The sequence below is a fragment of the Eucyclogobius newberryi genome, unplaced genomic scaffold, assembly GCF_026437365.1.
Source record: "Eucyclogobius newberryi isolate DKJ021-1_F unplaced genomic scaffold, fEucNew1.0.hap1 SCAF_93, whole genome shotgun sequence".
Taxonomy (NCBI): Eukaryota; Metazoa; Chordata; class Actinopteri; order Gobiiformes; family Gobiidae; genus Eucyclogobius; species Eucyclogobius newberryi.
In genome coordinates this window covers 224,478-239,807 of record NW_027316536.1, presented here as the reverse complement: position 1 = coordinate 239,807, position 15,330 = coordinate 224,478, and positions in this window count along the sequence as shown.

Here is a 15,330-nt window from a genome sequence, read left to right as displayed (position 1 = left end):
CCTGTTCCAGTCCTGTTCCAGTCTTGTTCTAGTCCTGTTCCAGTCCTGTTCCAGTCTTGTTCTAGTCCAGTTCCAGTCCTGTTCCAGTCTTGTTCTAGTCCTGTTCCAGTCCTGTTCCAGTCTTGTTCTAGTCCTGTTCTAGTCCTGTTCTAGTCCTGTTCTAGTGCTGTTCCAGTCCTGTTCCAGTCTTGTTCTAGTCTTGTTCTAGTCCTGTTCCAGTCCTGTTCCAGTCTTGTTCTAGTCTTGTTCTAGTCCTGTTCCAGTCCTGTTCCAGTCTTGTTCTAGTCCTGTTCCAGTCCTGTTCCAGTCTTGTTCTAGTCCTGTTCTAGTCCTGTTCTAGTCCTGTTCCAGTCCTGTTCCAGTCTTGTTCTAGTCCTGTTCCAGTCCTGTTCCAGTCTTGTTCTAGTCCTGTTCGAGTCCTGTTCCAGTCCTGTTCTAGTCCTTTTCCAGTCCTGTTCCAGTCTTATTCTAGTCCAGTTCTAGACCTGTTCTAGTCCTGTTCTAGTTCTGTTATAGTCCAGTTCTAGTCCAGTTCTAGTCCTGTTCTAGTCCTGTTCCAGTCTTGTTCTAGTCCTGTTCCAGTCTTGTTCTAGTCCTGTTCTAGTCCTGTTCTAGTCCTGTTCTAGTGCTGTTCCAGTCCTGTTCCAGTCTTGTTCTAGTCTTGTTCTAGTCCTGTTCCAGTCCTGTTCCAGTCTTGTTCTAGTCCTGTTCCAGTCCTGTTCCAGTCTTGTTCTAGTCCTGTTCTAGTCCTGTTCTAGTCCTGTTCTAGTCCTGTTCCAGTCCTGTTCCAGTCTTGTTCTAGTCCTGTTCGAGTCCTGTTCCAGTCCTGTTCTAGTCCTTTTCCAGTCCTGTTCCAGTCTTATTCTAGTCCAGTTCTAGACCTGTTCTAGTCCTGTTCTAGTTCTGTTATAGTCCAGTTCTAGTCCAGTTCTAGTCCTGTTCTAGTCCTGTTATAGTCCTGTTCTAGTCCTGTTCCAGTCCTGTTCTAGTCCTGTTCTAGTCCTGTTCTAGTCCTGTTCTAGTCCTGTTCTAGTCCTGTTCCAGTCCTGTTCCAGTCTTGTTCTAGTCCTGTTATAGTCCTGTTCTAGTCCTGTTCCAGTCCTGTTCTAGTCCTGTTCTAGTCCTGTTCTAGTCCTGTTCTAGTCCTGTTCTAGTCCTGTTATAGTCCTGTTCTAGTCCTGTTCTAGTCCTGTTCTAGTCCTGTTCTAGTCCTGTTCTAGTCCTGTTCTAGTCCTGTTATAGTCCTGTTCCAGTCTTGTTCTAGTCCTGTTCCAGTCCTGTTCCAGTCTTGTTCTAGTCCTGTTCCAGTCCTGTTCCAGTCTTGTTCCAGTCCTGTTCTAGTCCTGTTCTAGTCTTGTTCTAGTCCTGTTCTAGTCCTGTTCCAGTCCTGTTCCAGTCTTGTTCTAGTCCTGTTCGAGTCCTGTTCCAGTCCTGTTCTAGTCCTTTTCCAGTCCTGTTCCAGTCTTATTCTAGTCCAGTTCTAGACCTGTTCTAGTCCTGTTCTAGTTCTGTTATAGTCCAGTTCTAGTCCAGTTCTAGTCCTGTTCTAGTCCTGTTCCAGTCCTGTTCTAGTCCTGTTCCAGTCCTGTTCTAGTCCTGTTCTAGTCCTGTTCTAGTCCTGTTCTAGTCCTGTTCCAGTCCTGTTCCAGTCTTGTTCTAGTCCTGTTCGAGTCCTGTTCCAGTAATGAAGCCTGCGTAAATTCAGCCTGGAAGACCTAACTCCACCATCTACGTCAAGGCCACCATGGAAGGACCCCGCTCCCCAGCGCCATCATCGCACTCAAGCAGGCGTGGCCTGTCCGTCTGTGAGAGTCAGATCCCTCACTTCACCATGGACTCTCCCAGGTTTCTCTGCTTATCCCAAAGAGGTTATGCAGTTTTTCCTGGCCAAAGAAGTAGGGTGAAAGGTCAGGGGGCGTCTGCACCATGGCCCTCGCACCTGCTCCTCATCCCCAATCAACGCTCTCAAGTGACTCCTCCCTGCTCCCAATCAGCGCCCAGGCGGTGGCATTTAAGCCCTCAGGCAGATGGCTCGACCGCTCAAACCATACTGAGACCCACCACCTCCCCAGCTCCTCCTCTACATTCCCCTCATTCTCTACCTCCTCTTCACATCTACCACCACCAGTCTCCAGGCTCTGGGGGGACACATCTCATACAAATAGATCATGGAGTGCCCATGATTGCAACGTCTTCCGCCGGGGTCTGAGCGCCAAATAACTCACAAATAAAGCTGCTAAACAGTCCATTCTCGTGGTCTCTTTGTCTCTCCAGGGTGAATTGTTCTAGTCCAGTTCTAGACCTGTTCTAGTCCTGTTCTAGTCCTGTTCGTGTCCTGTTCTAGTCCTGTTCTAGTCCTGTTCTAGACCTGTTCTAGTCCTGTTCTAGTCCTGTTCGTGTCCTGTTCTAGTCCTGTTCTAGTCCTGTTCTAGTCCTGTTCTAGTCCTATTCTAGTCCTCTTCTAGCCCTGTTCTAGTCCTATTCTAGTCGTGTTCTAGTCCTGTTCTAGTCCTGTTATAGTTCTGTTCTAGTCCTGTTCTAGTCCTGTTCTAGTCCAGTTCTAGACCTGTTCCAGTCCTGTTCTAGTCCTGTTCATGTCCTGTTCTAGTCCTGTTCCAGTCCTGTTCCAGTCTTGTTCCAGTCCTGTTCTAGTCCTGTTCTAGTCCTGTTCCAGTCTTGTTCTAGTCCTGTTCTAGTCCTGTTCTAGTCCTGTTCTAGTCCTGTTCCAGTCCTGTTCCAGTCTTGTTCTAGTCTTGTTCTAGTCCTGTTCCAGTCCTGTTCCAGTCTTGTTCTAGTCCTGTTCTAGTCCTGTTCTAGTCCTGTTCTAGTCCTGTTCCAGTCCTGTTCCAGTCTTGTTCTAGTCCTGTTCCAGTCCTGTTCCAGTCCTGTTCCAGTCCTGTTCTAGTCCTTTTCCAGTCCTGTTCCAGTCTTATTCTAGTCCAGTTCTAGACCTGTTCTAGTCCTGTTCTAGTTCTGTTTTAGTCCTGTTCCAGTCCAGTTCTAGTCCAGTTCTAGTCCTGTTCTAGTTCTGTTATAGTCCAGTTCTAGTCCAGTTCTAGTCCTGTTCTAGTCCTGTTCTAGTCCTGTTCTAGTCCTGTTCCAGTCCTGTTCTTGTCCTGTTCTAGTCCTGTTCTAGTCCTGTTCTAGTGCTGTTCCAGTCCTGTTCCAGTCTTGTTCTAGTCTTGTTCTAGTCCTGTTCCAGTCCTGTTCCAGTCTTGTTCTAGTCCTGTTCCAGTCCTGTTCCAGTCTTGTTCTAGTCCTGTTCTAGTCCTGTTCTAGTCCTGTTCCAGTCCTGTTCCAGTCTTGTTCTAGTCCTGTTCGAGTCCTGTTCCAGTCCTGTTCTAGTCCTTTTCCAGTCCTGTTCCAGTCTTATTCTAGTCCAGTTCTAGACCTGTTCTAGTCCTGTTCTAGTTCTGTTATAGTCCAGTTCTAGTCCAGTTCTAGTCCTGTTCTAGTCCTGTTCCAGTCTTGTTCTAGTCCTGTTCCAGTCTTGTTCTAGTCCTGTTCTAGTCCTGTTCTAGTCCTGTTCTAGTGCTGTTCCAGTCCTGTTCCAGTCTTGTTCTAGTCTTGTTCTAGTCCTGTTCCAGTCCTGTTCCAGTCTTGTTCTAGTCCTGTTCCAGTCCTGTTCCAGTCTTGTTCTAGTCCTGTTCTAGTCCTGTTCTAGTCCTGTTCTAGTCCTGTTCCAGTCCTGTTCCAGTCTTGTTCTAGTCCTGTTCCAGTCCTGTTCCAGTCTTGTTCTAGTCCTGTTCGAGTCCTGTTCCAGTCCTGTTCTAGTCCTTTTCCAGTCCTGTTCCAGTCTTATTCTAGTCCAGTTCTAGACCTGTTCTAGTCCTGTTCTAGTTCTGTTATAGTCCAGTTCTAGTCCAGTTCTAGTCCTGTTCTAGTCCTGTTATAGTCCTGTTCTAGTCCTGTTCCAGTCCTGTTCTAGTCCTGTTCTAGTCCTGTTCTAGTCCTGTTCTAGTCCTGTTCTAGTCCTGTTCCAGTCCTGTTCCAGTCTTGTTCTAGTCCTGTTATAGTCCTGTTCTAGTCCTGTTCCAGTCCTGTTCTAGTCCTGTTCTAGTCCTGTTCTAGTCCTGTTCTAGTCCTGTTCTAGTCCTGTTATAGTCCTGTTCTAGTCCTGTTCTAGTCCTGTTCTAGTCCTGTTCTAGTCCTGTTCTAGTCCTGTTCTAGTCCTGTTCTAGTCCTGTTATAGTCCTGTTCCAGTCTTGTTCTAGTCCTGTTCCAGTCCTGTTCCAGTCTTGTTCTAGTCCTGTTCCAGTCCTGTTCCAGTCTTGTTCCAGTCCTGTTCTAGTCCTGTTCTAGTCTTGTTCTAGTCCTGTTCTAGTCCTGTTCCAGTCCTGTTCCAGTCTTGTTCTAGTCCTGTTCGAGTCCTGTTCCAGTCCTGTTCTAGTCCTTTTCCAGTCCTGTTCCAGTCTTATTCTAGTCCAGTTCTAGACCTGTTCTAGTCCTGTTCTAGTTCTGTTATAGTCCAGTTCTAGTCCAGTTCTAGTCCTGTTCTAGTCCTGTTCCAGTCCTGTTCTAGTCCTGTTCCAGTCCTGTTCTAGTCCTGTTCTAGTCCTGTTCTAGTCCTGTTCTAGTCCTGTTCCAGTCCTGTTCCAGTCTTGTTCTAGTCCTGTTCGAGTCCTGTTCCAGTAATGAAGCCTGCGTAAATTCAGCCTGGAAGACCTAACTCCACCATCTACGTCAAGGCCACCATGGAAGGACCCCGCTCCCCAGCGCCATCATCGCACTCAAGCAGGCGTGGCCTGTCCGTCTGTGAGAGTCAGATCCCTCACTTCACCATGGACTCTCCCAGGTTTCTCTGCTTATCCCAAAGAGGTTATGCCGTTTTTCCTGGCCAAAGAAGTAGGGTGAAAGGTCAGGGGGCGTCTGCACCATGGCCCTCGCACCTGCTCCTCATCCCCAATCAACGCTCTCAAGTGACTCCTCCCTGCTCCCAATCAGCGCCCAGGCGGTGGCATTTAAGCCCTCAGGCAGATGGCTCGACCGCTCAAACCATACTGAGACCCACCACCTCCCCAGCTCCTCCTCTACATTCCCCTCATTCTCTACCTCCTCTTCACATCTACCACCACCAGTCTCCAGGCTCTGGGGGGACACATCTCATACAAATAGATCATGGAGTGCCCATGATTGCAACGTCTTCCGCCGGGGTCTGAGCGCCAAATAACTCACAAATAAAGCTGCTAAACAGTCCATTCTCGTGGTCTCTTTGTCTCTCCAGGGTGAATTGTTCTAGTCCAGTTCTAGACCTGTTCTAGTCCTGTTCTAGTCCTGTTCGTGTCCTGTTCTAGTCCTGTTCTAGTCCAGTTCTAGACCTGTTCTAGTCCTGTTCTAGTCCTGTTCGTGTCCTGTTCTAGTCCTGTTCTAGTCCTGTTCTAGTCCTGTTCTAGTCCTATTCTAGTCCTCTTCTAGCCCTGTTCTAGTCCTATTCTAGTCGTGTTCTAGTCCTGTTCTAGTCCTGTTATAGTTCTGTTATAGTCCTGTTCTAGTCCTGTTCTAGTCCAGTTCTAGACCTGTTCCAGTCCTGTTCTAGTCCTGTTCATGTCCTGTTCTAGTCCTGTTCCAGTCCTGTTCCAGTCTTGTTCCAGTCCTGTTCTAGTCCTGTTCTAGTCCTGTTCCAGTCTTGTTCTAGTCCTGTTCTAGTCCTGTTCTAGTCCTGTTCTAGTCCTGTTCCAGTCCTGTTCCAGTCTTGTTCTAGTCTTGTTCTAGTCCTGTTCCAGTCCTGTTCCAGTCTTGTTCTAGTCCTGTTCTAGTCCTGTTCTAGTCCTGTTCTAGTCCTGTTCCAGTCCTGTTCCAGTCTTGTTCTAGTCCTGTTCCAGTCCTGTTCCAGTCCTGTTCCAGTCCTGTTCTAGTCCTTTTCCAGTCCTGTTCCAGTCTTATTCTAGTCCAGTTCTAGACCTGTTCTAGTCCTGTTCTAGTTCTGTTTTAGTCCTGTTCCAGTCCAGTTCTAGTCCAGTTCTAGTCCTGTTCTAGTTCTGTTATAGTCCAGTTCTAGTCCAGTTCTAGTCCTGTTCTAGTCCTGTTCTAGTCCTGTTCTAGTCCTGTTCCAGTCCTGTTCTTGTCCTGTTCTAGTCCTGTTCTAGTCCTGTTCTAGTCCTGTTCTAGTCCTGTTCCAGTCCTGTTCTAGTCCTTTTCCAGTTCTGTTCCAGTCTTATTCTAGTCCAGTTCTAGACCTGTTCTAGTCCTGTTCTAGTTCTGTTATAGTCCAGTTCTAGTCCAGTTCTAGTCCTGTTCTAGTCCTGTTATAGTCCTGTTCTAGTCCTGTTCCAGTCCTGTTCTAGTCCTGTTCTAGTCCTGTTCTAGTCCTGTTCCAGTCCTGTTCCAGTCTTGTTCTAGTCCTGTTCCAGTCCTGTTCCAGTCTTGTTCTAGTCCAGTTCCAGTCCTGTTCCAGTCTTGTTCTAGTCCTGTTCCAGTCCTGTTCCAGTCTTGTTCCAGTCCTGTTCTAGTCCTGTTCTAGTCCTGTTCTAGTGCTGTTCCAGTCCTGTTCCAGTCTTGTTCTAGTCTTGTTCTAGTCCTGTTCCAGTCCTGTTCCAGTCTTGTTCTAGTCCTGTTCCAGTCCTGTTCCAGTCTTGTTCTAGTCCTGTTCTAGTCCTGTTCTAGTCCTGTTCTAGTCCTGTTCCAGTCCTGTTCCAGTCTTGTTCTAGTCCTGTTCCAGTCCTGTTCCAGTCTTGTTCTAGTCCTGTTCGAGTCCTGTTCCAGTCCTGTTCTAGTCCTTTTCCAGTCCTGTTCCAGTCTTATTCTAGTCCAGTTCTAGACCTGTTCTAGTCCTGTTCTAGTTCTGTTATAGTCCAGTTCTAGTCCAGTTCTAGTCCTGTTCTAGTCCTGTTCCAGTCTTGTTCTAGTCCTGTTCCAGTCCTGTTCCAGTCTTGTACTAGTCCTGTTCTAGTCCTGTTCTAGTCCTGTTCTAGTGCTGTTCCAGTCCTGTTCCAGTCTTGTTCTAGTCTTGTTCTAGTCCTGTTCCAGTCCTGTTCCAGTCTTGTTCTAGTCCTGTTCCAGTCCTGTTCCAGTCTTGTTCTAGTCCTGTTCTAGTCCTGTTCTAGTCCTGTTCTAGTCCTGTTCCAGTCCTGTTCCAGTCTTGTTCTAGTCCTGTTCCAGTCCTGTTCCAGTCTTGTTCTAGTCCTGTTCGAGTCCTGTTCCAGTCCTGTTCTAGTCCTTTTCCAGTCCTGTTCCAGTCTTATTCTAGTCCAGTTCTAGACCTGTTCTAGTCCTGTTCTAGTTCTGTTATAGTCCAGTTCTAGTCCAGTTCTAGTCCTGTTCTAGTCCTGTTATAGTCCTGTTCTAGTCCTGTTCCAGTCCTGTTCTAGTCCTGTTCTAGTCCTGTTCTAGTCCTGTTCTAGTCCTGTTCCAGTCCTGTTCCAGTCTTGTTCTAGTCCTGTTTTAGTCCTGTTCTAGTCCTGTTCCAGTCCTGTTCTAGTCCTGTTCTAGTCCTGTTCTAGTCCTGTTCTAGTCCTGTTCTAGTCCTGTTATAGTCCTGTTCTAGTCCTGTTCTAGTCCTGTTCTAGTCCTGTTCTAGTCCTGTTCTAGTCCTGTTCTAGTCCTTTTATAGTCCTGTTCCAGTCTTGTTCTAGTCCTGTTCCAGTCCTGTTCCAGTCTTGTTCCAGTCCTGTTCCAGTCCTGTTCCAGTCTTGTTCCAGTCCTGTTCTAGTCCTGTTCTAGTCCTGTTCTAGTCCTGTTCCAGTCCTGTTCCAGTCTTGTTCTAGTCCTGTTCGAGTCCTGTTCCAGTCCTGTTCTAGTCCTTTTCCAGTCCTGTTCCAGTCTTATTCTAGTCCAGTTCTAGACCTGTTCTAGTCCTGTTCTAGTTCTGTTATAGTCCAGTTCTAGTCCAGTTCTAGTCCTGTTCTAGTCCTGTTATAGTCCTGTTCTAGTCCTGTTCCAGTCCTGTTCTAGTCCTGTTCTAGTCCTGTTCTAGTCCTGTTCTAGTCCTGTTCCAGTCCTGTTCCAGTCCTGTTCTAGTCCTATTCTAGTCCTCTTCTAGTCCTGTTCTAGTCATATTCTAGTCGTGTTCTAGTCCTGTTCTAGTCCTGTTATAGTTCTGTTATAGTCCTGTTCTAGTCCTGTTCTAGTCCAGTTCTACACCTGTTCCAGTCCTGTTCTAGTCCTGTTCATGTCCTGTTCTAGTCCTGTTCCAGTCCTGTTCCAGTCTTGTTCCAGTCCTGTTCTAGTCCTGTTCTAGTCCTGTTCCAGTCCTGTTCCAGTCTTGTTCTAGTCCTGTTCTAGTCCTGTTCCAGTCCTGTTCCAGTCTTATTCTAGTCCTGTTCTAGTCCTGTTCTAGTCCTATTCTAGTCGTGTTCTAGTCCTGTTCTAGTCCTGTTATAGTTCTGTTATAGTCCTGTTCTAGTCCTGTTCTAGTCCAGTTCTAGACCTGTTCCAGTCCTGTTCTAGTCCTGTTCATGTCCTGTTCTAGTCCTGTTCCAGTCCTGTTCCAGTCTTGTTCCAGTCCTGTTCTAGTCCTGTTCTAGTCCTGTTCCAGTCCTGTTCCAGTCTTGTTCTAGTCCTGTTCTAGTCCTGTTCCAGTCCTGTTCCAGTCTTGTTCTAGTCCTGTTCTAGTCCTGTTCTAGTCCTGTTCTAGTCCTGTTCCAGTCCTGTTCCAGTCTTGTTCTAGTCCTGTTCTAGTCCTGTTCTAGTCCTGTTCTAGTCCTGTTCCAGTCCTGTTCCAGTCCTGTTCCAGTCTTGTTCTAGTCCTGTTCTAGTCCTGTTCTAGTCCTGTTCTAGTCCTGTTCCAGTCTTGTTCTAGTCCTGTTCCAGTCCTGTTCCAGTCTTGTTCTAGTCCTGTTCGAGTCCTGTTCCAGTCCTGTTCTAGTCCTTTTCCAGTCCTGTTCCAGTCTTATTCTAGTCCAGTTCTAGACCTGTTCTAGTCCTGTTCTAGTCCTGTTCGTGTCCTGTTCTAGTCCTGTTCTAGTCCTGTTCTAGTCCTGTTCTAGTCCTCTTCTAGTCCTGTTCTAGTCCTATTCTAGTCGTGTTCTAGTCCTGTTCTAGTCCTGTTATAGTTCTGTTCTAGTCCTGTTCTAGTCCTGTTCTAGTCCAGTTCTAGACCTGTTCCAGTCCTGTTCTAGTCCTGTTCATGTCCTGTTCTAGTCCTGTTCCAGTCCTGTTCCAGTCCTGTTCCAGTCTTGTTCTAGTCCTGTTATAGTCCTGTTCTAGTCCTGTTCCAGTCCTGTTCTAGTCCTGTTCTAGTCCTGTTCTAGTCCTGTTCTAGTCCTGTTCTAGTCCTGTTCTAGTCCTGTTCTAGTCCTGTTCTAGTCCTGTTCTAGTCCTGTTATAGTCCTGTTCCAGTCTTGTTCTAGTCCTGTTCCAGTCCTGTTCCAGTCTTGTTCTAGTCCTGTTCCAGTCCTGTTCCAGTCTTGTTCCAGTCCTGTTCTAGTCCTGTTCTAGTCCTGTTCTAGTCCTGTTCCAGTCCTGTTCCAGTCTTGTTCTAGTCCTGTTCCAGTCCTGTTCCAGTCTTGTTCTAGTCCTGTTCGAGTCCTGTTCCAGTCCTGTTCTAGTCCTTTTCCAGTCCTGTTCCAGTCTTATTCTAGTCCAGTTCTAGACCTGTTCTAGTCCTGTTCTAGTTCTGTTATAGTCCAGTTCTAGTCCAGTTCTAGTCCTGTTCTAGTCCTGTTATAGTCCTGTTCTAGTCCTGTTCCAGTCCTGTTCTAGTCCTGTTCTAGTCCTGTTCTAGTCCTGTTCTAGTCCTGTTCTAGTCCTGTTCTAGTCCTGTTCCAGTCCTGTTCCAGTCTTGTTCTAGTCCTGTTCGAGTCCTGTTATAGTCCTGTTCTAGTCCTGTTCCAGTCCTGTTCTAGTCCTGTTCTAGTCCTGTTCTAGTCTTGTTCTAGTCCTGTTCCAGTCCTGTTCCAGTCTTGTTCTAGTCCTGTTCGAGTCCTGTTCCAGTCCTGTTCTAGTCCTTTTCCAGTCCTGTTCCAGTCTTATTCTAGTCCAGTTCTAGACCTGTTCTAGTCCTGTTCTAGTTCTGTTATAGTCCAGTTCTAGTCCAGTTCTAGTCCTGTTCTAGTCCTGTTCCAGTCCTGTTCTAGTCCTGTTCTAGTCCTGTTCTAGTCCTGTTCTAGTCCTGTTCCAGTCCTGTTCCAGTCTTGTTCTAGTCCTGTTCGAGTCCTGTTCCAGTAATGAAGCCTGCGTAAATTCAGCCTGGAAGACCTAACTCCACCATCTACGTCAAGGCCACCATGGAAGGACCCCGCTCCCCAGCGCCATCATCGCACTCAAGCAGGCGTGGCCTGTCCGTCTGTGAGAGTCAGATCCCTCACTTCACCATGGACTCTCCCAGGTTTCTCTGCTTATCCCAAAGAGGTTATGCAGTTTTTCCTGGCCAAAGAAGTAGGGTGAAAGGTCAGGGGGCGTCTGCACCATGGCCCTCGCACCTGCTCCTCATCCCCAATCAACGCTCTCAAGTGACTCCTCCCTGCTCCCAATCAGCGCCCAGGCGGTGGCATTTAAGCCCTCAGGCAGATGGCTCGACCGCTCAAACCATACTGAGACCCACCACCTCCCCAGCTCCTCCTCTACATTCCCCTCATTCTCTACCTCCTCTTCACATCTACCACCACCAGTCTCCAGGCTCTGGGGGGACACATCTCATACAAATAGATCATGGAGTGCCCATGATTGCAACGTCTTCCGCCGGGGTCTGAGCGCCAAATAACTCGCAAATAAAGCTGCTAAACAGTCCATTCTCGTGGTCTCTTTGTCTCTCCAGGGTGAATTGTTCTAGTCCAGTTCTAGACCTGTTCTAGTCCTGTTCTAGTCCTGTTCGTGTCCTGTTCTAGTCCTGTTCTAGTCCAGTTCTAGACCTGTTCTAGTCCTGTTCTAGTCCTGTTCGTGTCCTGTTCTAGTCCTGTTCTAGTCCTGTTCTAGTCCTATTCTAGTCCTCTTCTAGTCCTGTTCTAGTCCTATTCTAGTCGTGTTCTAGTCCTGTTCTAGTCCTGTTATAGTTCTGTTATAGTCCTGTTCTAGTCCTGTTCTAGTCCAGTTCTAGACCTGTTCCAGTCCTGTTCTAGTCCTGTTCATGTCCTGTTCTAGTCCTGTTCCAGTCCTGTTCCAGTCTTGTTCCAGTCCTGTTCTAGTCCTGTTCTAGTCCTGTTCCAGTCCTGTTCCAGTCTTGTTCTAGTCCTGTTCTAGTCCTGTTCCAGTCCTGTTCCAGTCTTGTTCTAGTCCTGTTCTAGTCCTGTTCTAGTCCTGTTCTAGTCCTGTTCCAGTCCTGTTCCAGTCTTGTTCTAGTCTTGTTCTAGTCCTGTTCCAGTCCTGTTCCAGTCTTGTTCTAGTCCTGTTCTAGTCCTGTTCTAGTCCTGTTCTAGTCCTGTTCCAGTCTTGTTCTAGTCCTGTTCTAGTCCTGTTCCAGTCTTGTTCTAGTCCTGTTCGAGTCCTGTTCCAGTCCTGTTCTAGTCCTTTTCCAGTCCTGTTCCAGTCTTATTCTAGTCCAGTTCTAGACCTGTTCTAGTCCTGTTCTAGTCCTGTTCGTGTCCTGTTCTAGTCCTGTTCTAGTCCTGTTCTAGTCCTGTTCTAGTCCTCTTCTAGTCCTGTTCTAGTCCTATTCTAGTCGTGTTCTAGTCCTGTTCTAGTCCTGTTATAGTTCTGTTATAGTCCTGTTCTAGTCCTGTTCTAGTCCAGTTCTAGACCTGTTCCAGTCCTGTTCTAGTCCTGTTCATGTCCTGTTCTAGTCCTGTTCCAGTCCTGTTCCAGTCTTGTTCTAGTCCTGTTCTAGTCCTGTTCTAGTCCTGTTCTAGTCCTGTTCCAGTCCTGTTCCAGTCTTGTTCTAGTCCTGTTCCAGTCCTGTTCCAGTCTTGTTCTAGTCCTGTTCTAGTCCTGTTCTAGTCCTGTTCTAGTCCTGTTCCAGTCCTGTTCCAGTCTTGTTCTAGTCCTGTTCCAGTCCTGTTCCAGTCTTGTTCTAGTCCTTTTCCAGTCCTGTTCCAGTCTTATTCTAGTCCAGTTCTAGACCTGTTCTAGTCCTGTTCTAGTTCTGTTATAGTCCAGTTCTAGTCCAGTTCTAGTCCTGTTCTAGTCCTGTTCTAGTCCTGTTCTAGTTCTGTTATAGTCCAGTTCTAGTTCTGTTCTAGTCATGTTCTAGTCCTGTTATAGTCCAGTTCTAGTCCTGTTCTAATCCTGTTCTAGTCCTGTTCTAGTCCTGTTCTAGTCCAGTTCTAGACCTGTTCTAGTCCTGTTCTAGTTCTGTTCTAGTTCTGTTATAGTCCAGTTCTAGTCCTGTTCTAGTCCTGTTCTAGTCCAGTTCTAGTCCAGTTCTAGTCCTGTTCTAGACCTGTTCTAGTCCTGTTCTAGTTCTGTTAGAGTCCAGTTCTAGTCCAGTTCTAGTCCTGTTCTAGTCCAGTTCTAGTTCTGTTCTAGTCCTGTTCTAGTCCTGTTATAGTCCAGTTCTAGTCCTGTTCTAGTCCTGTTCTAGTCCTGTTCTAGTCCTGTTCTAGTTCTGTTATAGTCCAGTTCTAGTCCAGTTCTAGTCCTGTTCTAGTCCTGTTCCAGTCCTGTTCCAGTCTTGTTCTAGTCCTGTTCTAGTGCTGTTCTAGTCCTGTTCTAGTTCTGTTATAGTCCAGTTCTAGTCCTGTTCTAGTCCTGTTCTAGTCCTGTTCCAGTCCTGTTCCAGTCTTGTTCTAGTCCTGTTCTAGTCCTGTTCTAGTCCTGTTCTAGTCCTGTTCTAGTCCTGTTCTAGTCCTGTTCCAGTCTTGTTCTAGTCCTGTTCCAGTCCTGTTCCAGTCTTGTTCTAGTCCTGTTCTAGTCCTGTTCTAGTCCTGTTCTAGTCCTGTTCCAGTCCTGTTCCAGTCTTGTTCTAGTCTTGTTCTAGTCCTGTTCCAGTCCTGTTCCAGTCTTGTTCTAGTCCTGTTCCAGTCCTGTTCCAGTCTTGTTCTAGTCCTGTTCTAGTCCTGTTCTAGTCCTGTTCCAGTCCTGTTCCAGTCTTGTTCTAGTCCTGTTCCAGTCCTGTTCCAGTCTTGTTCTAGTCCTGTTCGAGTCCTGTTCCAGTCCTGTTCTAGTCCTTTTCCAGTCCTGTTCCAGTCTTATTCTAGTCCAGTTCTAGACCTGTTCTAGTCCTGTTCTAGTTCTGTTATAGTCCAGTTCTAGTCCAGTTCTAGTCCTGTTCTAGTCCTGTTCTAGTCCTGTTATAGTTCTGTTATAGTCCAGTTCTAGTCCTGTTCTAGTCCTGTTCTAGTCCAGTTCTAGTTCTGTTCTAGTCATGTTCTAGTCCTGTTATAGTCCAGTTCTAGTCCTGTTCTAGTCCTGTTCTAGTCCTGTTCTAGTCCTGTTCTAGTCCTGTTCTAGTCCTGTTCAACTCCTGTTCTAGTTCTGTTATAGTCCAGTTCTAGTCCAGTTCTAGTCCTGTTCTAGTCCTGTTCTAGTCCTGTTCCAGTCCTGTTCCAGTCTTGTTCTAGTCCTGTTCTAGTCCCGTTCCAGTCTTGTTCTAATCCTGTTCTAGTCCTGTTCCAGTCCTGTTCTAGTCCTGTTCTAGTCCTATTCTAGTCCTCTTCTAGTCCTGTTCTAGTCCTGTTCCAGTCCTGTTCCAGTCTTGTTCCAGTCCAGTTCTAGACCTGTTCTAGTCCTGTTCTAGTCCTGTTCGTGTCCTGTTCTAGTGCTGTTCCAGTCCTGTTCCAGTCTTGTTCTAGTCTTGTTCTAGTCCTGTTCCAGTCCTGTTCCAGTCTTGTTCTAGTCCTGTTCTAGTCCTGTTCTAGTCCTGTTCTAGTCCTGTTCCAGTCTTGTTCTAGTCCTGTTCCAGTCCTGTTCCAGTCTTGTTCTAGTCCTGTTCGAGTCCTGTTCCAGTCCTGTTCTAGTCCTTTTCCAGTCCTGTTCCAGTCTTATTCTAGTCCAGTTCTAGACCTGTTCTAGTCCTGTTCTAGTCCTGTTCGTGTCCTGTTCTAGTCCTGTTCTAGTCCTGTTCTAGTCCTGTTCTAGTCCTCTTCTAGTCCTGTTCTAGTCCTATTCTAGTCGTGTTCTAGTCCTGTTCTAGTCCTGTTATAGTTCTGTTATAGTCCTGTTCTAGTCCTGTTCTAGTCCAGTTCTAGACCTGTTCCAGTCCTGTTCTAGTCCTGTTCATGTCCTGTTCTAGTCCTGTTCCAGTCCTGTTCCAGTCTTGTTCTAGTCCTGTTCTAGTCCTGTTCTAGTCCTGTTCTAGTCCTGTTCCAGTCCTGTTCCAGTCTTGTTCTAGTCCTGTTCCAGTCCTGTTCCAGTCTTGTTCTAGTCCTGTTCTAGTCCTGTTCTAGTCCTGTTCTAGTCCTGTTCCAGTCCTGTTCCAGTCTTGTTCTAGTCCTGTTCCAGTCCTGTTCCAGTCTTGTTCTAGTCCTTCTCCAGTCCTGTTCCAGTCTTATTCTAGTCCAGTTCTAGACCTGTTCTAGTCCTGTTCTAGTTCTGTTATAGTCCAGTTCTAGTCCAGTTCTAGTCCTGTTCTAGTCCTGTTCTAGTCCTGTTCTAGTTCTGTTATAGTCCAGTTCTAGTTCTGTTCTAGTCATGTTCTAGTCCTGTTATAGTCCAGTTCTAGTCCTGTTCTAATCCTGTTCTAGTCCTGTTCTAGTCCTGTTCTAGTCCAGTTCTAGACCTGTTCTAGTCCTGTTCTAGTTCTGTTCTAGTTCTGTTATAGTCCAGTTCTAGTCCTGTTCTAGTCCTGTTCTAGTCCAGTTCTAGTCCAGTTCTAGTCCTGTTCTAGACCTGTTCTAGTCCTGTTCTAGTTCTGTTAGAGTCCAGTTCTAGTCCAGTTCTAGTCCTGTTCTAGTCCAGTTCTAGTTCTGTTCTAGTCCTGTTCTAGTCCTGTTATAGTCCAGTTCTAGTCCTGTTCTAGTCCTGTTCTAGTCCTGTTCTAGTTCTGTTATAGTCCAGTTCTAGTCCAGTTCTAGTCCTGTTCTAGTCCTGTTCCAGTCCTGTTCCAGTCTTGTTCTAGTCCTGTTCTAGTGCTGTTCTAGTCCTGTTCTAGTTCTGTTATAGTCCAGTTCTAGTCCTGTTCTAGTCCTGTTCTAGTCCTGTTCCAGTCCTGTTCCAGTCTTGTTCTAGTCCTGTTCTAGTCCTGTTCTAGTCCTGTTCTAGTCCTGTTCTAGTCCTGTTCTAGTCCTGTTCCAGTCTTGTTCTAGTCCTGTTCCAGTCCTGTTCCAGTCTTGTTCTAGTCCTGTTCTAGTCCTGTTCTAGTCCTGTTCTAGTCCTGTTCCAGTCCTGTTCCAGTCTTGTTCTAGTCTTGTTCTAGTCCTGTTCCAGTCCTGTTCCAGTCTTGTTCTAGTCCTGTTCCAGTCCTGTTCCAGTCTTGTTCTAGTCCTGTTCTAGTCCTGTTCTAGTCCTGTTCCAGTCCTGTTCCAGTCTTGTTCTAGTCCTGTTCCAGTCCTGTTCCAGTCTTGTTCTAGTCCTGTTCGAGTC